General features: G+C 42.2%; 1 protein-coding gene and 1 long non-coding RNA gene across 2 annotated transcripts in view; one reads left to right on the top strand and one right to left on the bottom strand.

The window, feature by feature from the left end:
- EXOC4 (exocyst complex component 4) overlaps window positions 1-26,296 on the bottom strand; it is a 756,122-nt gene that overhangs the window by 81,704 nt on the left and 648,122 nt on the right. The window lies entirely within an intron of this gene.
- LOC124523834 (uncharacterized) overlaps window positions 16,791-26,296 on the top strand; it is an 86,698-nt gene continuing 77,192 nt past the window's right edge. The window contains exon 1 of the long non-coding RNA XR_006965110.1: window positions 16,791-16,852. This is a non-coding gene — a long non-coding RNA (uncharacterized LOC124523834). The remainder of the gene's footprint in view (window positions 16,853-26,296) is intronic.

Below are 26,296 nucleotides of genomic sequence, written 5' to 3'. Positions count from 1 at the left end.
CCGGTGTGAATCCTGCTGAGAGAATTTCTCCTCAGTGAGGACAAGTGTGGCCACTTCTCCAGTCCGCAGTCAAGATGACAGTTAACCAAGTCCCCCCCTTGTACTCTCTCTTGTGTCAGACATTCCCTCTGCAGGCTAAAGGGATGAGTTGGTGCCACACACCTACTGATGAATGCCTTGTGAAGGTTAATAATATGCAGCCCTATTTCTGTCTTTCTACATTAGTAACACATGAATACTGTTCTCACATGCATTCTGGCCTTGCCATATAATCCCTAGGATAATTAACAGTTCATATAGATGCTTCCAGAATCAGCTTTCCTAAATATCAAAAGGTTCATAATCTGTATTTTTAATGTATTTTTTATTTATTCTTGAGAGAGAGAGAGAGAGAGAGAGAGAGAGAGAGAGAGAAGAGAAGAGACAGAGAGAGAATCCCCAGCAGACTCAGTGCTGACAGCAGAGAGCCCGATATGGGGCTCGAACTCACGAAGCATGACGTCATGACTGGAACCGAAGTCAGACGTGTGACTGAGCTACCCAGGAACCCCTATACTCTGTTTTATGGCCAGTTAAGGGTAAGCTACATAGAGCAGCAGTCATTTACCTATCTGGCAACTATGTGATCTGGGGATATGTATTACCTCACTCAAAATCAAAGTAACTTTCTTTCTCTAAGTAAAAGGACCTGAGTGTTCTCATATTAACTATGAACCCCATTTTTCTACCTATAACATTTCTCTTGCAGTGAGCAAGTTTAGCTCAGCAAGTAGTGGCTAAATTCTGACTCAACCACTTACTAAGGGAATAATCTTGGGCAAAATCGTGAAGACCTTGAACTGGAGTGGTGACAGTTTCAGCCTCTGAGAGTCATCACAAGAACTCGGCGTATGTAACGCACGTTGAGCATTTAGGACAATGCAGGGCACACAGTAAGTGCTTACTAAATCTCAGTTATTGTTGTCGGACCTCTTGGTGGGAACCCCGGAGACTGAAACTCTGAGACTCATTTCCTTCCTCATCCAAACACCTTGCAAGACACCGGAGAGCTGTGGGCTTAGTTGTTCACGCAGCTAATGGACAGAAAGAAAACGCTGTAGTAAGACATTTACAGGTGTAAACTCATGACATTCTGACCTTAAAATGAGGAATGACAAAAGTAAGAGAACACTAGAATTCTGGCAATGTTCAAAGCAGCAGAGGCAAACAGCAGAAAAAGGGACTAAAAGTGGCAGGTTTAAATTTTACCTTTTAATCTGCAAAGTGAGGAGACTGACTTTCTCCAGAGTTGTCAATTCAATAAAGGAGGCGGCATTTCAGGCAGACATGAGGAAGTGGAGCTTGGCGGGAAAGCAAGGAATGAGACTCAGAAGCAGCTTGGGAGGAGATGAGGAGATACAGTCGTGTTTCTCACATTCCTTTGAGGGAGGAATGACGGGATCTTTCTTTTCAAGGAAAGGATGTCTGTAGCGCTTGGTTCTTCAGCAAAGTGAACTTAGGCGTTATCGTAGGAATTCAAAAGGATATTCAACAAAGCCTGGAAATTGTGTTTTTGGGAGAGCAGGTCTGCCTTACTCAAACAGGGCTTTGTAAGGTCAAATTTGTATTCTGAATCAGCGTTTACTTCACGGTCACAGATGGTTTTCACCCGGCCAAAGGTGCTATGAGGAGAGACAGGAGAAACGATGCACCCGGGTGTGTGTGCATGGGGCACGGCGATGCGAGGAGTGATCATGAATCTATACATAGCCATAACATTTGGGTCTGAAATGATCAAAATTGTTATTTTCACAATAAGAGTATTATAAATTATTTCAGTATGTACGTAAAGACACTGACGAGTCAGGTCTTCTATGAAAGCTTCAAACAGCTGAACTGGGCTTATTTTGAAAAGATGTGTGTGTTTTAAAATGTTTATTTATTTTTGAGAGAGACAGAGAGGGAGCAGGGGAGGGGCCGAGAGAGGAGACAGAATCCCAAGCAGACTCTGCACTGTTAGCACAGAGGCTGACGTGGGGTTTGAACTCACAAACTGGGAGATCCTGACCTGAGCCGAAACCGAGTTGGAAGCTCAACCAACTGAGCCACCCAGACGCCCCTGTGTGTGTGTGTGTGTGTGTGTGTGTGTGTGTCTCCATTGGAGACTTGCTACTTCGTTTTTTCTTGGGAATATGTTTGTCTTGATATTACCCTAGATTCCATCCATTGTAGAAAGTGAGAGGAGATAATACACCTGTGCCCTTGTCTGTTGTCAGCTTGGCATCACCCCCCACCCTTCCCTGGAAGCTCAGGAACCGTATTTTCCAACTCTGTGCCGGCAGGGTTTTGGGTTTAGATCCCACCAGCAAGAGGCACTCCCCGAAGCTGTGGAAGGCACAGAGAGAGGGAAGGCACGATCTTCCCCTTGCAGTGGAGGAAAGATGCCCAGGCAGATGGCGAATAAGAGGACTGCAGATGCTCCAGGAGAGCTCTGGTGACAGCTGCTTCCTCGCGGCAGTTGGTGACACTCCTGGCACATCTCCTGTATTTCCTCATTTCCTGCAAGCCGGCAGCTATTTTCCTTGTCTTTGCTTCCTTCCCACTGTTTTCTAAGCTTTTTGAGCAATTTTAAAAACATCTCATTCCTTCTATTAAGTTCCCTCTTGCTTGAAATACCTAAAGTGGCTTCTGTTGTCCTGAGTCTAGATGAATAAATCGCACCTTCTACTCCCGAGATCCTCCTGAGCTAGGGCACCTCAGATCTGAGCACATCTGGAGCAGTAGAGTGGGATGAAGAGTCACTAGGAATCCCTGGGCTCTCCTTTCACGGACGCTTGTGACCTCTAAGGCGACGATGTCCTGAATGTGCTCAGCGGGGCTGCTGGCCTCCCGATCCCCATTCTCCCGGTTTTGTGTCCCGGCCACCTCAATCACAACAGCTCCACTTCCATTTGTCACCTTCAAGATCTGGCAGTAAAAATCTGCTAAAAGAGCCATTTGCAAACCACTGCCCTTGAACAGGAGGATTTGGTCACGAGCAAACCACTTCCCACTACACTCCAGCCTTCAGATACCGGCCAAAGCAGGGATAAAAGTCAAACATTTAAATTATGGAAAACTCGGGGCGCCTGGGTGGCGCAGTCGGTTAAGCGTCCGACTTCAGCCAGGTCACGATCTTGCGGTCCATGAGTTCGAGCCCCGCGTCGGGCTCTGGGCTGATGGCTCAGAGCCTGGAGCCTGTTTCCGATTCTGTGTCTCCCTCTCTCTCTGCCCCTCCCCCGTTCATGCTCTGTCTCTCTCTGTCCCAAAAATAAATAAACGTTGAAAAAAAATTAAAAAAAAAATTATGGAAAACTCCTAAAGACCGAGAATGAATGGCACGAAAGTCTATATACATACTGACTTGAAAACAAGTGACCAGCTTTCTCTTTCTTATCTTAGCTACATGAATTCTAATGTCTTTAAAAAGAATGTGTTTACTGAGTACCGAACAGATTATGAATTGCTCTCATCTTGAAGAGCACACGCCAAGACTCCCTTGCAAAGGAGACTCAACCTTTCCTTTGGAATATGTTTCACGGAACCAATGACCAGTCTAATTTTTCAGAAAAGTGTACCATGGGCTTCTCTATTATTTTCTAATGAAATCCCAGGTGAAAGATGGAGATCACCACAAAGCTGGCTTCTTAGGGAGGTTAGGAGCTAGCTTCGATTTGGAGCTGTTTATCAACCATTACATAAAAAGCTTTAGCTTAATACTGAATTTATCTTCCAAAACAACCCCATGTTTGTTAGAGCACACTAAGCGTGTGACAACTTCCATGCTCCACATTTTGGATCACTGGCCCTTCGACAGTCACGAAATTTAGAAGGAACCACGTATTGGTCGCTAAAAGCTTTGATCTCTTTGTTCTTAGGCTCATCCATCAGAAAATTCATTTTTAATTTTTTTTTTCAACGTTTATTTATTTTTGGGACAGAGAGAGACAGAGCATGAACGGGGGAGGGGCAGAGAGAGAGGGAGACACAGAATCGGAAACAGGCTCCAGGCTCTGAACCATCAGCCCAGAGCCCGACGCGGGGCTCGAACTCACGGACCGCGAGATCGTGACCTGGCTGAAGTCGGACGCTTAACCGACTGCGCCACCCAGGTGCCCCAGAAAATTCATTTTTAAAGAGTAGGTACTCATCAATTTCTCTGCTGGACTAAGTAGAATTTTATTTTCAGAGGAACAATAAAATGATATTGGTAAATCTTGATTTGAGACACAAGATCTAAACTGAAAATATATTCGTATTCATTTGGAAATGAAATATCCACACTGGGATTATGGTAAAACTTGGTCTCTGCCTACTAATTTTATGGATATACGCATAGTGCCCCTGTTTCCTCCACTGTACATCCTGTTCAGTCTCTTCCCGTGGCCCTTGGGCAGTGAGCACATTTTTTTTCTTCTCGTGAAATCACGGTGGCTCCTGCCTCTCCCCACATTTCTTTCTAGGTGCTACCAATCATGTTGGTTCTTGGGATTATGGCAAAACTTTAGTCTGCAGCTTCTAGAATTCCTTCAGATTTCACTGTTCTGAGAACAGGAATATCTGCTATAATCCAGTGTTAAGTCGTCTTTTACATGTTCTACATTTTCTCGCAAATTTCCTGAATAACCCAAGATAATCATTTGAATTGTACTTAAAAAAAGCCACGAGTCATCTGATGCTTTCCTCACGCTTATTTCTTACTATGACTCGTCTTCTATCTTTTCATTTGAAAACCAGTTCCCTTTTTAAACAAAAGAGAAGAAGTAGAGTGACTCTGCCTTCTTATTAACACTACCTTCACCACTTCGGCAATTCTGGACCCATCCATTTCCTGTTCTTTCTGTGCCTAAACACAGCTAAATTTTATTGTCTTCGGCATCTCTGATGACCATCCAGTGGTTCTGGGTATTGGCCACCCTGACACTTTACCTAAGGCTTATATTTTCTGTGCTTACTATGTACTCATTCTTCTTTCACTCTTGTATCCTTCCATGTGGGCTCCTCAAAGAGCTCGAGAGATGCTAGGCAGCAGTGTGGAGATTAAAAGTCTAGACTGGAAGCAAACTGGGTAAGTTCCAATTCTGGCTCCACCACTGACTGCTTAATAGCTCTGTGTCCTTGGGTAAGTTGTTTTACCTCTCTGTGCCTCAGTTTCCCAGGATGTAAAAATAGAGATAATCATGGTATTTACTTCATGGGAGTATTATGAGGATTAAATGAGAGAGAGAGAGAGAGAGAGAGAGAGAGAGAGAGAGAATGTGTGGCTGTTAAAAAATATACACTATCATAGAATAAGTATGATATTTCTTGTCAAAATTACTTAGCCTTCTATGGTGCAAATTTTATGTTGCATCATCTCCCACAAACATGAACTATATTCTCTTTCAGAGGTTCTAATCATGGGATCACGCAATATTTTTCTAAACGTCTGAAAATTTAACCTTCTGAAAATGATACATCTAGCCATGCCTGGTGTTTACTTTGCTGTGTGAACTCCAATATGATATGGTAACATTCTCCAAAGACTAATACAACTTTCACTTTCCCGCTGATTCCTCCTTTCGGTCAGAATTAAGCACAGGATATTGAGTCTCCACATTTTTTCCCTCTTGGGAAGAAAAATCATTCAAAAGACAACTCAAGAACCTCTCAACCTATTTTAGCTCAATTAGACTTCAGGAAACGACCCGAAACCTCTCATCACTGCTGCTACCGTGTCAGTTTCATCGTCATAACAAGAAAGCACCATTCACAGCCTGTATTTCACTGAGTGGTCAGTAGTATACTTTCATAACAATATCAACTGCTTCTACAGAACTCACAATAAACACAGAGGAATGTCTACATAGCTTGAATTTCCTGTCGTGCTACAAATGGTCCATTTTACACCTGGCCATTATTTTAGGTGAAAGCATTGCATATACAACAAAGATGTTGATAAGTAACTGCGAAGTCAGTAGTAGAGTCAATTCTCAATGAAATCTGCACAGGATCCCGTATTTTAATTTTATGTATTGCATCATCCTCTTTCTTCATGAAACCATTCATAAGAACTACCAATAGGTTGAGTTACTTTAGGGGCATTCAGGTGCCTACTGCCCAGTGTGGGTATTACGTCTGAATCCTAGTTGGTTATTTATCTTGTAATTATATAACGTGTTTATAATTCCATATGCTGACCCACAAACAGAATTCCAGTTTCACTCTATCTCCCAACACGGGACAAATGCAGGGTACAAAGTCAATGACATTTGAATGAGTCCATTTTGCTACTTCTAGACTAATATCTAAAGTTAGATTTACGTACTAGAGATCAACTACCGTGAATAGAAATGTCTCTATAATGAAAGAAATTTCTAGGAATCAGTCAGTTGAGTATATATCCTAAGGAGAATTTTTTTTTACGATAACGTTCTAGTTCAACAAATTCACTTGGATAGTTTATTTGCTTGTATTTATGTTTGAGCTGTACCACACGTCTGTGATGTGCAGGTACTGTTTCATTTAAATGAGTGTCACTTCAGCATATGGCTCTATTGGCAGAGCTAATTCCTTATCCCAGCACAGGGCCTGGCACAGTCACAGTCCACCAGTTGCATAGACAGCAATCTGGAAAGGCCTTTGATGCCTGTATCCTGTCCTTCCGATGTTAAATTAGCAATGAATGTCTGCTGATCATTCTTCCTTAATATCTCTGAATCCAACCCCAATGCCTCCACCTGGGTGCAGTCTTCCGGCATTCATCACCCATGTTAACGTAGCAGGTTTCTAACTAACCTCTTCATCTCAAGAATCATTCCTCTCCAATCTATCCCCCTACGTAGTCTTGCTGAAGGAATCCCTTCAAATCACCATTTGATCATGTTTCTCTTATGTCTAAAATCTTTCAACAGCTGGGCGTTACCTTTCAAATAACATCTCAACTGGTCCTTGCTCACATCTCCAGCTATTGCTTGCTGCTCCCCTACAGTGAACCTTACATTCCAGCCCCACTGAACACATGAATGACCTTGAACTCACTCTATTTTCTTTCACTTCATAACCTTTTCTCCTTCCCTCCCCTTCCTCTTTTTGGTTTCTCCTCCATAAAATACCCTTCTATCCTGTCTTTGCCTGGCGAATTACTATTAACCCTTTAAGACCCAGATCAGCTGCCCCCTTCTCCAGAAAGCCTTCTCTGATACTTATATTCTCCTTTAAAAATATGCTTCCTTTATTCCCACTGCGTGTTGTGTTTACTCCATGGTTGCCCAATCACACTATGGTGTCATTACTTTCATTCCTATCTTTTCCATGACCTATAAATCCCCTGCAGGCAGAAGCTGGGTCTTATTTACTCATGTCCCTGAGGCCTAGCACACAGCAGGTACTGTGTTATCTGCGAAGCCAAGTTGATCCACAAATATTTACCAAATGAGTATCTTCTCTGACGGCCCCAAGAGACAGCACTTCACTGATCTAGTTAAATTTCTATTGGATGAACTCAATGGAACACATGATTTATGAATTCCTATCTGTGCCTATTACCACTACGGCTCTCCAGCTGATTGACCATGTGTCTTTTTGTCTCCTCAGTAGGAGACGCCTACTGGAGAAGAGGGGTGGAGACAGAACCAGCTGGCCAAGCTGAAGAATAAAACAGGACAGTCAGAGGACAAAGGCAAAAAGAGAGAGAAGCCAAATTGCCTTTTCTAGCGCCACTTTCAGCACTCGCTCATCCTCTGCTACTCAAAGAATCCACAACACAGAAAATTACCCCAAAATTCCCCTAATAATGCAGACTGTGGAAATCTTTATGCTAACCTGAGTTGCTTTACTTAAACATAAAGACGTGTAAATAATGCTCCTTCTGCACATCCTACCACAGTGAGCTTTCAAACATGCTTTGAATTGAATGAGGCAAGTCTGGTATTTCAAAGTTTGTTAAAGTGTCGTATCTGTTTTTATCAGATAAGGAAGCAACCTCAGTGATGAGGAAGAGGAGTAAAGGGCTTTCTAATCGAGAAAATAGGAAGCATGCCCAAGAATTGCCAAAACAGATTTTTGGAGAGAAACAAATACAGCACTTCACGTGAACAGTTGGTAAAAACTGTCACGTGAGAAAGTAGAAATCATCAATAGTACCAAGACTACAATGAGGGGTGCTGAAAGAATGTAAAGTACAGAATGTAAGAAGGAAAAAGCTAGAGAAGCAGAGTAAAATTTCTTTTCAGTTTAATGAAGAGTAATGCGGCTCCCAGATCAAGGTCTCGGCTCTGTCACTGGCTCAGCCTAGTTCACACTTTCCACGCTCCAGTTTTTTTCCATCCGTAAAATGGGAATAAAGATGCTAGCTTTATTATTATTTATTCTATACACTATTTACTTATTTAGAGAAGTCTGGACCATGGCTGTGGGGATTAACCAAAGGGTGACCAGAGTGTGAGTTACAGATGTATAGTGCTAGAGGGCTTCTGCTGGGGACTCAACAGGAAAGAGGAAGGGAAGTAAATAAAAAATGGATGGAGTAACTTCTTTGGTACCCCTGGACTGCTCGTTTCAGTGACGAGAGGAGGGATGCCCAACAGAGCTCAGAAAGGGATGTAAACTCATCTGAGACGAGCTGTGATAAGCAGGCCTGATTACCTCCTCCCAGCAGCTCAGTAAACACCAATGATGAAGAGACTGCAGACTGCCACTGGTGATAAAGAGGCAGCTAAACACTCTATTAGTTTTTCATTTTGTGAATTAATGTCCTTCATGGTGTGTCTACACTAACCAGTAATGAATTGACTCCTTAGAACTGCCTGGGGTCCTCCTCTCTGCCTCTGCAAGAAGGCATACATTTCACATGGAAATCAGCACTTTTAAGGAGGCAGTAACTCCTTTTAAAAGAAGTTCCTTTTCAATTAGTTTCCACACACATCCTGCTTTAAGAAAATTCGCCTCTCCTTCCATACTTCCCTATAAAAATTAAAGAAAAAAACAGGCAAAACAGTCTCCCATAAGATTTGATAGACAGATAGGTAGGCACGTAGATAGATAGATCCGATTTCTATAAGAGCCCAGATATAAGCTGGGAATATTTAAGAAAATCAACAACTCTCAAACCTTATTAGTCTTCTTTAACAATAAAGAGAAATCAGTCTCTTACTAGTCCACTCTTGCACATTAAGCTTGGTGATTAGGTCCATTCACCAAGGCCCTCTGAACCTTATCTATCCCTGCAGAATTAGAAAGTCAGGCCTGGGCCTCTGACACACGTAATCATATTTCATTTCTTTGGGTTTAAAACTGCTATAGTTCGGGGCGCCTGGGTGGCGCAGTCGGTTAAGCGTCCGACTTCAGCCCGGGTCACGATCTCGCGGCCCGTGAGTTCGAGCCCCGCGTCGGGCTCTGGGCTGATGGCTCAGAGCCTGGAGCCTGCTTCCGATTCTGTGTCTCCCTCTCTCTCTGCCCCTCCCCCGTTCATGCTCTGTCTCTCTCTGTCCCAAAAATAAATAAATAAACGTTGAAAAAAAAAAACTGCTATAGTTCGCAGTAAGTTCGAACTTACTTATAGTTCGCTATAAGACTACGCAGTTAGGGCTGAGGTTCTCTTTCCAGCCTTTAACCAGCCTCTCTGTGAGTTCTTCAACTAGAAGACGTTTCTTTAAAAAGATGGGTCTGGGGAAGGCCCTTGGAACCTTCTGGTGGTGGGTGTGCACCCTGTGGTTGGCAATTTTGAACCAGTGAAGCATATACTCATACAACAAAACTGAGTAAAAGCCTGAGAGAAAAATATAGCTGTTTCTTCTACTTAGCTGGCTTTCTTTCTTTTTTTTTTTAATATGAAATTTATTGTCAAATTGGTTTCCATACAACACCCAGTGCTCATCCCAACAGGTGCTCTCCTCAATGCCCATCACCCACCCTCCCCTCCCTCCCACCCCCCATCAACCCTCAGTTTATTCTCAAGTTTTAAGAGTCTGTTATGGTTTGGCTTTCTTTTTTAACATAAAAAGTTTATGGGGCACCTGGGTGGCTCAGTTGGTTAAGCATCCACTCTTGGTTTCGGCTCAGGTCACGATCTCATGGTAGTAAGACAGAATCCCGCACTGGCCTCTAAGCTGACAGGGGTGAGCCTTCCTGAGACTCTCTCTCTCACCTCTCTCTCTGCCCCTCCCTCGGTCACATGTGCACTTGCACGTGTGCTCTCTCAAAATAAATAAATAAACATTAAAAAAAATAATAAAAAGTTCGTATCAAGGAGATTGGTTATTTAACTGACTGAGCCATCCCGGCGCCCCTTAGGAGATTGGTTACTGACAAAGAACTACATGAGGAGCCAGAAGGTCTGAGTTCCATGACTGGTTCTTCTGCTGATTTTTTAAAGAGGACTTTGGATTTATTTTCTTCTCTAAGATTTATATACTGCCTGCTTTCCTAAGAATATGAAGTTCCTTCTCATATATTACCTCATATTAGCCTTGCAGATTTTAATTAAAAAGATATATTACATACATAATAAAAACCTCCTAAAATATATATTGCTATTTCTTTCTCTTGTTTTTAAAGTTTATTTATTTTGAGAGAGAGAGAGAGAGAGAGAGAGAGTGCATGCACAAAATGGGGAGGGGCAGAGAGAAAGGGAGAGAGAGAATTCCAAGCCGAGGTCAAGAGTCAGATGCTCAACCACCCGAACCACCCAGGTGCCCCTATATTGCTATTTCTAAACTAACACTCTCCCTCTCTCTCTCTCTCTCTCTCTGTTTATTTTTGAGAGAGAGAGAGCACAAGTGGGGAGGGGTAGAGAGAGAGGGAGACACAGAATGTGAGGCAGGCTTCAGGCTCCGAGCTGTCAGCACAGAGCCCGATGTGGCACTCGAACCCATGAACCGTGAGATCATGACCTGAGCTGAAGTTGGATGCTTAACCGACTGAGCCACCCAGGCACCCCTAAACTAACATTCTTAACATTCATCCCTTTAAGTTGACTACCCCTTTGTTTTCTCCATAATCTTCTTATTTCCTAGATAACTGTGTTAAATACAAAACAGAAACCCCTGAACTGATTTGACCATGTGTCTGTATTCATGTCCTATGTAGGTGATGCCCCACTAGGCTATAAGGCCTCAAACGACTGGACCTTGTATCTTCTGTTCACCACTGAATTGCCATGCCTAACTCAGTCCTGGGCACAGAGCGGGTTGAATGAGTGAAGTACCAGAATGAACGAAGGGACACATAACTTTTCTTGCTTTGTGTCAATTTCATTCTCCTCTTTCCTTTCATGGGAGTTCTATTTTGATGCTTTAGTGTCATGGATTCCTCTCTAATAATTTAAATATAAAACCAGTTTCCCAAATCCTTGACAGTTATTATCCCACAGTTTTGTGCCCACAACATTTATTATTTGTCCCTTTTTCTCCCCACTCTTACTGTCAGAAAACACTCCCGAGCTCTGGCATTTCTTGGCCCCTGGACTGTCTTTGCAACAGTTCTTAGTTCCTAAGAGTGCCAAATTCCTGTGTTCTGCTGTGGAATGTATTTTGTAGTTTACTGTATCACAACAAGTACTTAAGTGAGGCTGATGGTTTTCTTATTGCTCAATTAGCACTTATTAAACACTCACAGTATACTCTTAAAATGTCCTCTAAAACTAAATGACATTCTGGGGCGCCTGGGTGGCTCAGTCAGTTAAGCATCTGACTTCAGCTCAGGTCATGATCTCACAGTCCGTGAGTTCGAGCCCCGCGTCAGGCTCTGTGCTGACAGCTCGGAGCCTGGAGCCTGCTTCGGATTCTGTGTCTCCCTCTCTCTCTGCCCCTCACCTGCTCATGCTCTGTCTCTCTCTGTCTCAAAAATAAATAAACACTAAGAAAAATTAAAAAAATAAAACTAAATGACATTTGTGGAATTGGTTCTCAAAAAAATGCCTGAGCTTTTCAAAGTTCTGAGCCCTTTAAATACGGAAGTCGGTCCCCCACCAAAAATGTGAGGCCCAGGCCAACCTTCCTGTGATAGCTGGTGTAGAAGAGGCAGATGAGGTATGAATGCAGGGGAGCGACCAGCCATGGGCTGCTGGGCTCCTTCCCCTGGGAGCCGTCTCCTTGTTTTTATAATGCCTGCCACCCTAACATCTCAGAGCCATCCCTACATGGACAGCATGTGAAAACATATTGAAATCCTCCTCAGATCACAATACATCTGTTCTAAGAGGCTGGATGAGAGATGCCAGGGGAACATTAACTCAGAATTTCCTAACTCAAGTGCAATTAAAATCTCAGCCACAGTGAAGAATTAATGTAGCCCTTTGCATTTTAAATACATATTTTAATTAAATGACACCCATCTGTAGAATATGAGACTGCATTTTTATTGAGGATTTCAAATGATATAATCTGTTCCTATGAAGCATAAATGGCTTGGTTCATGTTTCCAGAAACCTCCAAAGAATTATATAGATCTGGCATAAGCACATGTGGTGGCACTCAATTTTGCTTAAATTTAAATCTGTTTAACTTGCATGATAAGTGTTGTTTGTGTGTTAAGATTTAGATTGTGTATAAAAGTAACAGAAAATAAGAGCATAGCCCTTTAAACGTCTTGGATCCTTTCTCTGGAGAGTCTGTTCCAGGGAACGCCAGGGTCAAGGGAGGGTCAAGGGCGCTGCATCCCTGCCCTGGCTAGAGCTGTGCCGCCACGGGGGATAAGCTTTTCACTCATTTCACTTAATGAGAAGCTTCCTCTAAGGTGAAAGATATGCTAATGGGACTAACGACTGAAACACAGACCAGCTACCTGGGAGCTGCACAGTTCCAAGTGACGGAAAGGATTTGGGGTCAGTGTAAACTTTTTCAGGAAACCGAACTGCCCTAACGAGAAGGAGACAGCAAATGCATCCCTTTCTCTGCACAGCTGTTATTTAGTATCTCTGCCCCATGTGACTTTTCCACTTGTATTTCGGCATGACGTACGTTCTTCAAGACAAAGCCCGAGAGAGGATAGGACGGAACCTGGGTTCTGAACCCGTTTGCGGCACCATGTTGATGTGTGACCTCGGTAGAGTTAGACATTGGGCTTTTAGTTTCCTTGTCTATAAACTGCCTCCTATCTGGTTGGTGTTCAATCAATGCCAGCTATTTACTGCAGGCTGAACTCAGGTCTGGGATTCACACTGCCCTGGGTTCTAGTCCCAGCCTTGCCACTTACTACCTACACGATTTTATGGAAGTTTCTCAATCTTTTCAACCTGACTTTTGTCATTGAAAAATTGAGATGATAATGCTTATTGTATTACTTTCCTATCGCTGCTTTGACAAATTACTACAGATGTCATAGTTTAAAACAACACAAGTTTATTATCTTATAGTTCTGAAGATCAGCAGTCTGACATGGGTCTCATTGGGCTAAAATTGAGATGTTAGAGGCTCTGGGGTGAATTAATTTCCTGGTCTGTGCTAGCTTCTAGAAGCTGTCCACATTCTGTGGCTTGTGGCCCCTTCCTCCATCTTTAAAGCCAGCAAAGGAGGGCCGGGTCCTCACAGGGCATTAGTCTGACCTCTCATCTGTCGCCCCTTCCACTGTTTAAAAAATTTTTAAGTTTATTTACTTACTTTGAGAAAGAACAAGCACAAATGGAGGAAGAGCAGAGAGGAGAGACAGAACCCCAAGCAGGCTCCGCGCCATCGGCGCACAGCCCGATGCGGGGCTTGAACTCGTGTACCGTGAGATCATGACCTGAGCTGAGATCAAGAGTCAGACACTTAAGTGACTGTGCCACCCAGGCACCGCTCTTCTTCCAATTTTAAGGACCCCTGTGACACTGAGCCAACCTGGATTATCTAGGATCATTTCCCTACTACAAACTAAGCTGAGTAGCAATTTTAATCCCCCTTTCCTGAACATTTTTGCAGGTTCTGGGGATTAAGAAGTCAACACCTTCTGGAGGCTGCATGCTGCCTACCACACTTACCCTCATAGCGTTCTAACAATTAGGGAGAATATTCTAAAACCTGTGTAGTGTCATATGCCTAGTAAGTTCTCAATAAATGGCAGTGCTCATTACTGGAGCTGACTAGTGACCAAGGTCCTGTCAATCTTGGAAGTTGTGTTATTTTATAATCCTATGGTGAAATGTTTTGCTAACAGCTTTATTTATTTATTTATTTATTTATTTATTTATTTATTTACTTATTTATGTGAGAGAGAGAGAGAGAGAGAGAGAGCGCCAGCATGAACGGGGGAGGGTCAGAGAGAGGGAGACATTAAGCACAGAAGCAGGCTCCAGGCTCAGAGCTGTGAGCACAGAGCCCGATGCAGGGCTCGAACTCACAAACTGTGAGATCATGACCTGAGCCGAAGTCAGTCGCTCAACCGACTGAGCCACCCAGGCGCCCCATTAATAGCTTTATGTTTTGATCATAAAGAAGTAGGTTCCAAGTTCTGATCATATATCCATAAACATCTGTTTGTTAATGGCCAGAATATTGTATTGTAACAGCACAGTATCTTTCTCGTTAATCTGTTGGTAGAGATTTAAGGCAACTTAAATCTTCTAGTGTGATCATTATACTCCTAGGGAGATTTGTCTCAAAAAATCTGTCAGATAGCTTGTGGAAACAGCATAATAGTGAATTGCTTATATTCTCACTAATGGGGGGGGGATAATGTTATATCTCCAATATTAAACATACTTGAATTATTTTAACAATTTTTCTGTGTATTATACATGCGTATCTAATATAACGGCTTAAAATTTTCATTATACCTAAAATGTAAATTATCAGGGTTCTGCTGTTTCTATGGAAATAGCTGAGAAACAGAATCCACTTCTGTCCGTTCTGTTAGGCATCCAGTTGGTTGTAGCTATCTGATAGTCCTTATGAAATGAGAAAACATCTTGATTAAGACAGCGTGTCCACAAGCAAGGCAGAATATAGAGAAGCCACCTGAGATCTTATTAAATACGAGATAGCAGAGTTCCTATTATCTCACTCAAACACAAGCAAATAAATTATTCTGGTATGATCTGGGTTTGGTGGTCACTACTAGGAATGAAGGCAGATGATAGTTACTCTTGTCATCACTTTCACAGGAGAAACTGTAAAAGTCCAGATTTCACCTGACATTTGGAAGGTCTGTTTTTCTCTAGTTCCTGGATCTCAAGAAGACAGACTGGATCTTTATGGAAAACAGGCTCTTCCTTGACTGGGTCTACCTAACGTTTTCATGCAGTAGTATAAATTATTCATTACAATTGATCATAAACTTAAAAGTGAAGACCCAGGGAGGATTTCAGCTACATAGTCACTTTTCAGTTCATTTTTTAATTTTAATCAAAGCTAACGATGTCCATAAAGGGTCATTTTTATAAGTTTTTTCGCTAGGGGCACCACGTTTAACTCTTTTGGTTGATTTGCACAGTTCTTACCCCTCTGTGGTTAATGAACTTGTCCATTTCTCTACTCTTTGACTTTCCAGTTCTCGGTGTTTGTTGCCCTCCCACTAGGCAAGATGAGGACTTGGCTCCTTCCACTGATGCTCACTCTTCCCACTGCTTTCGTGCTACACCTGCTTCTTCATTTTGGTGAGATCGGTGTGTGGTGTTTACGTTACTCTAAGTGCCACTGACATCTAAGGCCATGTGGTCTTCCCTAGTTTTCCCCCCTAGCACCACAAGTTTGATGTCTCTGGTGCTAATAACAGCCTTGTTATTTATTTGTTTGCTTAGTTTTTTATGTAACCTCGAACACTTCCCCGATTGAACAGTTCTTCTCTCCATAAATTCAAACACACTGGCTGTTCTCTCAGTATCATCTTCCTGCACAGACTTCTCCTGAGACCTTGGGAATCCCTCATCTCTGGGCCAGTTATTCCCTATGCTTGGTGCATTGCTGCCCTCTTGGCATCTCTTGTCATTACCATTTTGGGGTTCTTTCTCTGTGTTATGATTTCCATTTCTTCTCACCATGCCTTCCTATTTTTATGTCAACTCTTTCAGTTTGGTAGATTCTGAAGAAGACTGCATGGAAAATATGGTTTTTGAGATCTTAGATACGCCTGAAATGTTTTTGTTTTTCCTTCCAACTGAACTGACAGTTTGGTTAGGTATATGATTCTAGATTGGAAATAGTTTTTCTTAGAATTTAAAAGGTATTATTTTTCTACTGTCTTCTAGCTTCCAGTGTTACTTCTAAGGAGTCATTGCTTTTCTGCTTCTTGGTTTTTTTCTACTACCCCCCCCCCCCCACACCCATACTTCTTTTTTTCCTGGACAGTGTAGGGTTTTCTCTTTATCCTGTGGGTTCTGCAATTTTGTGATGACTGCTTTGGTAGGAGGACTCTAGCTCTGTTTTCATCTGTTATGCTGGGCACTCTGGTCTCTTCCAATTTGAAAATTGATGTATCATTTGCTTTGGGAGGTTTTCTTCATTTTTCTCTGATGCTTCTCTTTCCTTTATTTCTCTCCTTTCTCTTTGGCCCTATTATTCAGTTATTGGACATGCTGGACTGCTCCTCGGATCCTTTTTATTTTTATGTTTGCCTATTTTCACTTACTTTTATTTCCAAGAGTTATTTTCCATTCTCTGAATGTTCCTCTCATATGCGATACTATTCTTATCATGGGTGCAGTATCTTCTCTTCCTTCTTCTAAGGATATTAAATATAGGGGTGTTTTTAAAGTGCATTTTTTTTTTCTGGATAGTCCTTGTTTCCTCTGAGTCATGTTTCTGTTTATTTTGGTCTCTGTGTTTCGTATTATCTGGTTTCCTCAAATGTCTACTGTCCCTGGCTGTCCGATCATATTGAAGTGAGGCTGACTGAAGTTTGTGTCTGTGGAGATGGGAGTTTGTAGACTGTGGTCATCATGGTAGGTGAGCTGCTTGGTCTCTTTTACTGGGGAACCACAGATGTCAGTGTCTTTGGGTTTTGTTTTTGTCTTTCTTCTCTTGGGCTGCTCAGAGTCTTCAAAGACTTTCTGGTCTCTTGTCTGAAGCCATATACCTGGCTGCCAGCCAATTGGGGAAAGAAGGCAGGTCTCAACTGTCATTAACATGAACTCTGAATTAGCCGCCCTAATTTCAGTATGATAGTCCCACACTCAACTATGACTTCTGTCCACAGTCCAAGGAATCTCTGTTTTACCATTTTTAGAGAACGAAACTCCAATACTCTGTTATGATTTGATAGGAGCAATGCCGTAGCTATGGGAAGTACGGGAGAAAATCTGAGAGTGCATGTCTCACCAACAGCTTTCAACAAGTCTTCCTGTTTTGAGCCCCACCTTCATTCACTCTTTCAGAGGTAGTTAGCTATGCCAATTTTTTTTTTTTAATATAAGTTGAATAACTTTTTGATGTACTCACTACTGGTTCAGATATTAGCCTTCCTGGATTTTCTCTTCTCTGGTAGTCTTTGTTTCTGTGGATTTATACCTTTAAAATTCCCTTTTGTTTGGTTTCAGTGGGGTTACTGGAGGCAGCACAGATAAAAGTGTATGTTCACTCACCACATTTTTATTTCTATAATTATTTAAGGTTCATACTAAGTGACAATCGCTTATCCTTATTAACTTTATAGTTATATTACCATGTGGCTGGACCTGGGTGTGTTTTACTTGAAATGGTGTTCTTCCACTTCTCCCAATCTATAGATCCATCACATTTGCTGAATATACCTCCTAAATTCTGGTTTTTTAATGTTTACTTATTTATCGTGAGAGAGTGTGTGCATGTGGGAGGGGCAGAGAGAGAGGGAGAGAGAGAATTCCAAGCAGGCTCCGCACTGTTGGCACAGAGCCCGAAAATATCTCACAAACTGTGAGATCATAACCTGAGCCAATATCAAGAGTCAGACGCTTAACTGACTGAGCCACCCAGGCGCCCCATATCCTTCCTAAATTCTATGCCAGTGTCTTCCTTGGCAAACTACATGCCTGGGCGTGTCAAAGCAATGTAAGAAATAGGTAGGCTTCAGGCATCACAGATGATCACTGCTATCCTTCCTACCCCAACGTCTTAAGAAGAAATCTGCTAGGAACCACATAAAAGATGGAGGTGGCAGCTTTTATTGATTCTTCATGGACTCTGACTTTGTGGACATGAACGATTCATAGCTAAGACTATGAGTTGAGTTCAACACCTAATCTCCAATAACTGGCATAAAGTTCAGAAGGTGCTCTGGCTAAAGTAGAAAGTAGAGGGGGCCTGGGTGGCTCAGTTGGTTGAGTGTCCAACTTCGGCTCAGGTTCATGATCTCATAGCTCGTGAGTTCGAGCCCCGCGTTGGGCTCTGTGGTGACAGCTCAGAGCCTGGAGCCTGCTTCTGCTTCTGTGTCTCGCTCTCTCTCTCTGCCCCAACCCACTCACATTCTGTCTCTGTCTCTCTCAAAAATAAATGAACATTAAAAAAAAATTAAAAAAAGAAAGTGGAAAGCCTAGGACTATGCTGGCTCAGGACCCCTCTGAACTGTATGGAAACCGCTGCTCTATGGTCAAAAAATTGGGGGGCCTCAATCAACAACTTAATCTACTGGAGTGAATGCAGAATTATTTTTTTTGAGGAGGATTTTAACTCAGCTCATAGCTTCTCCTTTAGCTCCACTTCAGACAGGCTTTCTTCATTGGCTTTCAAAAATGTTTCCTAGGTCTATGCCACAACCTTGCCCTTGTAAAGAGAGGCTATTCTTGTTTATACTATAGCATTAACTATAGTCCATATCACATTATTTCAGATGTACTCTCATGGTAAGTAACAGCTGTTAGAAATAACAACTAGGGATACATTAGGGTTGTAGGGGTAGGAGGTGGGAAGGAAAGTTCTCTCTGAGACTGCTGCATAGGGGACTGTGTTCTTGGAGTCATCTAGACAGAGATATATATTTCCCCACTGGAAATAATAATATCAATGGAGGTTAGGGTCAATTTGTTTGTCATTTATGCTAATTGCTACGATCCACATTTTTTTCAGCCCCTTCTATGTACTAGGTACCATATTACTTGGTGTAAACAGGAAAGAGACCAAGTGCATACCTTCCAAGTGGTTACAGTCTGGTTGGCAAGGCAGATATAGAAAGAGATAAACGGCACAATACAGTATGTAAAATGCTCAGATGAAGATTACTTAATTCAGCCTGAAAGGGTCCAAAAAAAGTTTCTTGGAAGTGCTGATGCTTAAGTTACATTTTAAAGGAGGAATGGGTGAAGGAGAATGAGAAAAGGTAGCAGAATGGGCATTAGGCTCAGAAGAGACAGCTTGAATAAAGGTAAGGGGGTGAGAAATGGCAGGGCATTGTAGGAGAACTAAGGGCAGTTCAGTGCCCTTAAAAACAGAGATCTAGAGGGGTGCCTGGGTGGCTTAGTCGGTTAAGCGTCCAACTTCGGCTCAGGTCATGATCTCACAGTTTGTGGGTTCGAGCCCCGCGTTGGGCTCAGTCCTGACAGCTCAGAGCCTGGAGGCTGCTTTGGAATCTGTGTCTCCCTGTCTGCCCCGCCCCTGCTCATGCTTGCTCTCAAAAATATATAAATGTTGAAAAAATTAAAAAAAAAAAAAAAACCCCAGAGATACAGATTGTGAAGAACATTGTGAAGAACCTTCTAAGTCATGTTAAAGATCCTAGATCTTGCCCACCGGATGACGACAGGCCACTGTAACAAGTTGTATGGTCAGATTTGCATTTAGATAGATCACTTTGGCACAGCAGTTGTATCATAAGAGGAGAAGAAAAATGGAAGCAGGCTAATCACTAGGAGGCTACTGAGATGATTCAGGTGAGAAACAATGAAGGTATAAAGTCGGGCAGCGACAGTAGGGACGAAGAAGAAACGATAGATGTAGAAATGTTTAGGAAGTAAAATCAGCGGATCTTCAGGGCAAGTATCAAAAAGAGGCATTAACATTACACCTAACTTACAGACGAGAAAATTGAGACTTCTAGAAATTGAATACCATGTCACGTATCTCACAGCCAGAAAGAACGTTTCTATGGAGGAAATGCATTCAGAGTTTTTAAAAAGAACTTTTAGATCACAACACGCTCATTAGTTGGTGACTGAATATTTGGGCCCAAACCAGCACCGAAGGAAGGATTAAAGGAAAGGAAGTAGCCAAAGTCGAAGTCTACAAGTCAAAGTAGAAGGTCAGAAGGAACATTTTCAGTAAGTAAAATCCACATTTGGCAAGGGATAAAATAGGTATGTAATTAAATATATTACTTTAAATAAGGACATTGGAGGCTAAAAATACTGTGAAGATCCAAAGGTAATTATACTGTTCAACGTTAGGAGAAATTCTTCATGGAGATAAATAGATGACTTGGAGGGAATCTTCCTGTGCTCTGTAAGGTAACTGTTATTATCGGTGCTTGAAACGAGAGGAAAGAAGAAAGGGAATGGTAGTATCTACAGAAATAAGAAAAAGGGTTGGCTCATTTGCAGACACGGTTTTACCAGCTGGTTCAGCAAATGGAAAGGTAGCAGATTCCAGGCTCTTATTGTAAGCACTTTGTTAATTTAATTTAATTTGATGAAATATTTACTGAGTGCCTGCTGCGTTCAAGGAGTTATGCCTTGCGCTGGTTCTATTATTGATACTGATAATTACACTGGCCTCGTTCACTTCCGTATCAGCACGAAGAACTCCCTAGGCCCGTGCAGCACACCCAGGTTGGCTACGGTTTCCACCTGGTGCTGTGGTTTACAACCCAAGCCAGTGTGGAGCGCCGATGACGGAAAGCAGTGTTAGTGCTAGCTGATATGGCGGTGGTGGCTGGGTTGTTAACTAATTCACATAACTAATTCAGTGTGGAAAGTGGGAAATTAAGTGAATTGCAACATGGGTAATTGACCCCTAATGAATTCAAGCTAAATAGCTATTTTCACTATTCTTGTTTCTCAGTATATTACCGGGATGCACTTTTCAACTGTTTAGATGTTTCAAATGGTTCTGGGGAAACTAAAAGAAGCTATGTGATAATGAAGCCTTCTTGTCATTTCATGATATATGTGAAACCTTAAGCCATCCTTAGCGCGACACTGGTATACGAAGAAAATCAACGAACAATCAGATACCCAAATAGCGGACGCAGAAAATACCATATTAGCACTTAAGACTCTGCACTTCATAATCGAAAGACCAGAATGGCTTGAATTCCTTATTCTTTTAGACTAAATTGTACTTTGCCATCAGGATTTTATTGAGGACTAAAGCCTATAGTTAATAAAAATGTAGTACTTTTAAGTTATGATAGATGTTTTAAATTAATGCATATATATATTTATTTATGTAAAAAATTCCTCTGTATGGGGCATCGATGAAATGTCAGTATCTAGTACGCCTTCCCAGGGAAATTCAGGACTACTAGGACATTTAACAGTCTATACTTACTCTGCTTTTAAGAAATGAAACAATTTAGGGGTGCTTGGGTGGCTCAGTTGGTTAAGCATCTGACTTTAGCTCAGGTCATGATCTCGTGGCTCTCTGCTGTCAGTGGGAAGCCTGCTTCAGATCTCTTTTTCCCTCTCTCTCTGTCCCTGCCCTGCTCTCTCTCTCTCTCTCTCTCTCTCAAAACTAGATAAACATTAAAAAGAAAAGATTGTTTGGGGTCCCAAAGTTAACAAAAAAAGAAATAAAACAATTTAGGGCCGCCTGGGTGGCTCAGTCGGTTAAGTGTCTGACTCTTGATCTCAGCTCAGGTCATGATCTCACCATTCATGGGTTTGAGGACTGCATCCGGCCCTGTGCTATCAGCTTGCATTCTCTCTCTCCCTTTCTCTGCCCCTTCCCTGCTTGCACTTTCTCTCTCTCTCTCTCTCTCTCAAAATGAATAAACTTTTAAAATAAATATTAAAAAATAAAACAATTTATAAGTTGTCTAACCGAAAACAAAACAAAACACAACAAATTATATGAACAATCAACTCCATGAAACATGTAAGTTAATCCCTAATGAGAAAGAGAACGCAGCTGAGCACAGACAGAAACCCTTGATGCTAAAAGGCCTCTGGGGCTGGATGGTCTGTTCTTTTTCTTCCTGTTTTTTACTAAAACCACCATGCGGCAGCTTCTTCATTTCCATGCCCCCCCACCTCCCCCTCCCACCCTGACACACTCAATTGCACGCTTGAGAAGTCACTTAATGAGAGCTGAGGTTTAACCTGAAGTTTTCCTCACTGTGACCCTGAATAAATACACCCTTGTCCTATGCCTGAGTTCCACGACCACGTGACTTCTGGAAGGCTGTGAAACATAAATGCCGAAAGTCTAATTTCAAAGTGCAACACGTCACAGGTCCCTTGACAGTGACATTCAATTATCAGGCGGAATGGCCCAGCTATCAACAGGTAGGACAGGGGAAGGGGGAGACAACCGGACACAGACCTGGGCATCTCACATTGGGTACCACTAAGGGCAAATATTGGCAGCAAAATGGAAGAGTCGGAAATAAAATATCCTCAAGATGACTAAGAATGGGGAAACAGGCTTTAAAGAGAAGAAGCAGAAGGGAGAAAAACCTGCCTTTTACCAAGAGATCACTGTTTGCGAGGCAGTACATCAGATATCGGGTATACCTTAGTAGACTTGATCCTATGAGAAATGTATAATATAGACAATTGCATGGATGATATTAAAAGTGCCTTGTCCCAGGCCCAGCCCATGCTTGTCTGCTGAGTCACGCGGGGACTAAAGAACAGAAATGAGGCAGGAGTATAACATTCGATGTAGGTCTTGCCTCGGTATTCCATGGGTAGGCTGGGGATAGTGTTGAAGAAAAGCACCTCTCCCCGCTTGTTTGTGGGAGGAGTTTCCGGCGACTGGGGGTGTGTGGGGCAGCCATCTGTCCCTCGGTGACCCATGCTCTGCTTCGTGGAACGAGGCAGATACAGCAGCATATGCAAGAGTCTTTTGTGGGGGCGTTTCTCTAGCACACTTCCAAGATTTCTGTGAAAAGTCCCAAGGCGGATGGCTTGAGCAAATGTGGTAATTGGGCTGTGGTACCTTTAAACAAATAACACGAAGGAGTTTTCCTCACACTCCCTCTTTTAGTAGCAGACATGACAGAAGTTCGGAACATCTCCTTTCTCTGCATAAAGTTTGAGCAAATATTTTTCTTCATAAAGCCAGCCCGGAAGGATGGCCTTTCTAATTCCTGTATGAAGAAAGACTGATGCTATTTCTGCTTTGGTGCTTACAATAATAATCCATAAATATTAACATTAATCTTGTGGTAAGAATGTCTCTCTGTGCTTTCTCCGTACCCTGGTATCACTGTTTAAAGACTGTACCATAAAAGGCCAACTGTCATCACAGTTCTTGAGTGAAGTTTTATATTGCCGTAAAAATTGTGCAAGAGACTCTCAGAGGAAATGGACAGGTTGTCAGGGGACCCACAGCGTTTCCAATGAAGGAAGAGGATATGGGGCCACCGTATTCTGATCCTTTGTTTAGGCTGCCTCACCTAAAGCTCCCAGGGATTCCTCACTATCAAGAGAACAGTCCCAGCCTTATTTAGAAAACAGCACAACTACATGAGAGTGTCCAAGATAAAACCTGGACTAAAAGGTAAACACCTAAAACTGTGTGCTACAGATCAGTTCCAAAGCCTGGAGAAAGTATACACTTCTTTTAGAAAGAATTCACTAAGAACCGCAGAGAAGTGAATTTTTTTCAGACTTAGAATGTTAAGATTCTCAATAATGAGCTATATATAGAAAGCGATATTGTTTGAACTGGCACTTCTCCCCCAGGTATTAGGCTAATGACTTTATCATTTTTCCTTTCAGGAAGTTTCTCACATAAAGACAATCTTTATATACAGAGACCCACTTACATAGCTTATCATCACCTTTACCGAGGTTCTATAATATAATAATTCCGATAATACCTCGTCTTGTCTTCTAACAACATCAGGCTTCATAATACCTCATCGTTGCCATACGTTGTGTGTTTTAGAAGAATGAGGCTCCAAAGAGATCTAGAACACACACATATTGGAAAATAAAAAGAAGAAAAAAGACGAGAGGAAACCCTCAATTGCAATTAAAATTGGTAGTTCTCCAGTACAACGTCCCAACGCTAGTTAATACAGACATTTCCAATAACTTTAATCTTTAAGTGCTGATTGTCAAAAAAAAAAAAAATCAAGTTTGCGTTTCTTAAAAGACAAGAGGGAAGAAAATGACTTGTCATATCTGACTGGTTCGGAAATATAAAATCCAATTCTGAAGAAGGAGAGATAAGAAAACCGCTGTGGAAGTGCCATCAGCTTAGCAAACACTAAATAATGAACAATGCAGAGACTGTCCAGCATGATAAAATACTCTATTAGAGGGACTGTTTTTAAATGAGTGATAATTGTGGCACAGCCACAGTGAAAGGTTATTGAATTTTTATCTGTAGCAAGAAGCTTTTGACAGACGTGCTGAAAAGTCACCTACAAACAGTACCTTCTTCAGATGAATTTGACCAAAGGGGTTTTCCGGCATGTGACATCTTTCTGACATTTACAGGATTTTTGCTTCCTTGAAGAATCTGATCAGATATTCTCGGTTTCCAGAAAGACACTTGGGTTTTTCATCACTCTTATAGAAAAGTCCTCATTATGCTTCCTTTCATAACAATTGGATTAAGTTGTTAGTTAGGGACCGCAGTCAAATCCACCCGGGATTCAATGACCAGAGCTCAAAGATGTTAGTGTGCTGAATTAACTGCTGTTAATAAACAACACTGTGTCTTAGGGCCCTGCACCTGGCATGTCCCTCTATGTCCTGTGAAGAAAGAGGTCTTTTACATTTTTCTTGTATGATTTCTAATACTGGATATAAGCTATAGTACTGAATTCAGGACAATAAAGTAAAAGAGAACCTTTCCCTAAATCCAGGACTACAAAATTTGGCTCCAGGACAGATCCTTGTCGGGGGTGGTAGGGGTACAGCTTTTAAGCTTCACCTTCTTAAAACGGGCGAAATGTCAAGATCATTTATCCCCATGTCCCCTTTTAAAGCACACTCAATGCCATCCACACCAGGAGGCGGCATCACACCCATCTTGCTGTAATTTTGGGAGACAGTCGAAGAAGAGCACTATCTCTGCGGGGAAACAGAGGCACGCCGGCTTGGTGTTCTGAGGCACAGCAGCAGCAGGTGATTGTATTGTTTTTCTAGGCACCGTCGTCTGCACTCTGACAACAGTCAGGCTTTAGTCTAGATTTTGTCACTGTCCCATTTTGACCTCGGGCCAATGGTCAAACTTCTGTTTCACGATCATGCTTTGTGAAACTGAGAGAATGAAGACTGGCCCGTCAACTGCAGCTTCAGGCAGGGATGAGGGATTAAGAATTAATGGTTACAAAGGACCTTGAAAGTGTGAAATGCAATCTAAATGTTGAGTCCATTCCCGTCATCGTGATGCCCTTTGGGACTGTCGCATGCACACACGATTCGCACATAGCGCCCCGTTGCTACGCTTTACTGGGGCTGGCAGTCTGGAAAGGGTCCTTATGCACTATTGATTAATAAGTAAGCTGTCTGAAAAAAGCATATCCAGTTTACATTTAGAACATTTTTCTAAATTCAATCTCCACAGATGGTGATTTCTTCCATTAAATCTGGGCCAGCCCTCTATTCTCTTTGTTTTTCCTGTCAGGATTCGTCTCTCCTACCCACTCAACTCTGCAGCATACCTAAACTCAGTTTCAAGGGTGAAGGAATTAAGAGACATACTCTTTTTCTAGTGAGGAGTTCATTAAGTCATGGTTAGTGGGCTTATCTCAAGTTTTAAAGCACCCAACTATCTCAGGGCTTTTCTAGATAAGAGCTCAGATTGAATAGTACAATCAGTGCCTCAGGTACAATCTTTCACTCGATTCTCATTAGAAGAGGTTTCCTATTTGGCAGCCAAATCAGTCCCCTTAGGTTTTGTTTCGCTCAAGTCCTGTTGCCCTAACAGCTACTCCTCACCTCAGCTCGGGTGGGGGCTCAGGTAATCCTGCGTTTCCACTATTCTTCTCTGTCTGGCTCTGTCATTTCGGGAGGCCATTTTAGAGCCCTCCCTTGTTCTCCGACTTCTTCCGGCCTCCTCCTTTTCCCAAAGATTTTCAATTTTATTTCTTCTTCCTGTTTCCACTTTGGAGTTTTGTTTGAAGATATAATCATTCAGCTGGAAGCTCCCAGCCACCATACTTAAGTCTCCATGATATTACCATATTTTAATAAAATATTTCCCTTATGGATACAAATGTTGGCATTTTCAAAGAAACAGCCACATAATTCTTTATGGAGAGATACTCAGAGCTCCATAATTACACTGAAATGCCCACA

This window comes from Lynx rufus, unplaced genomic scaffold (assembly GCF_022079265.1).
Source record: "Lynx rufus isolate CCGP_SWC_20201006 ecotype Redwood Valley unplaced genomic scaffold, mLynRuf1.p SCAF_4, whole genome shotgun sequence".
NCBI classification, from domain to species: Eukaryota; Metazoa; Chordata; class Mammalia; order Carnivora; family Felidae; genus Lynx; species Lynx rufus.
This window is presented reverse-complemented; position numbering and strand designations above follow the sequence as displayed.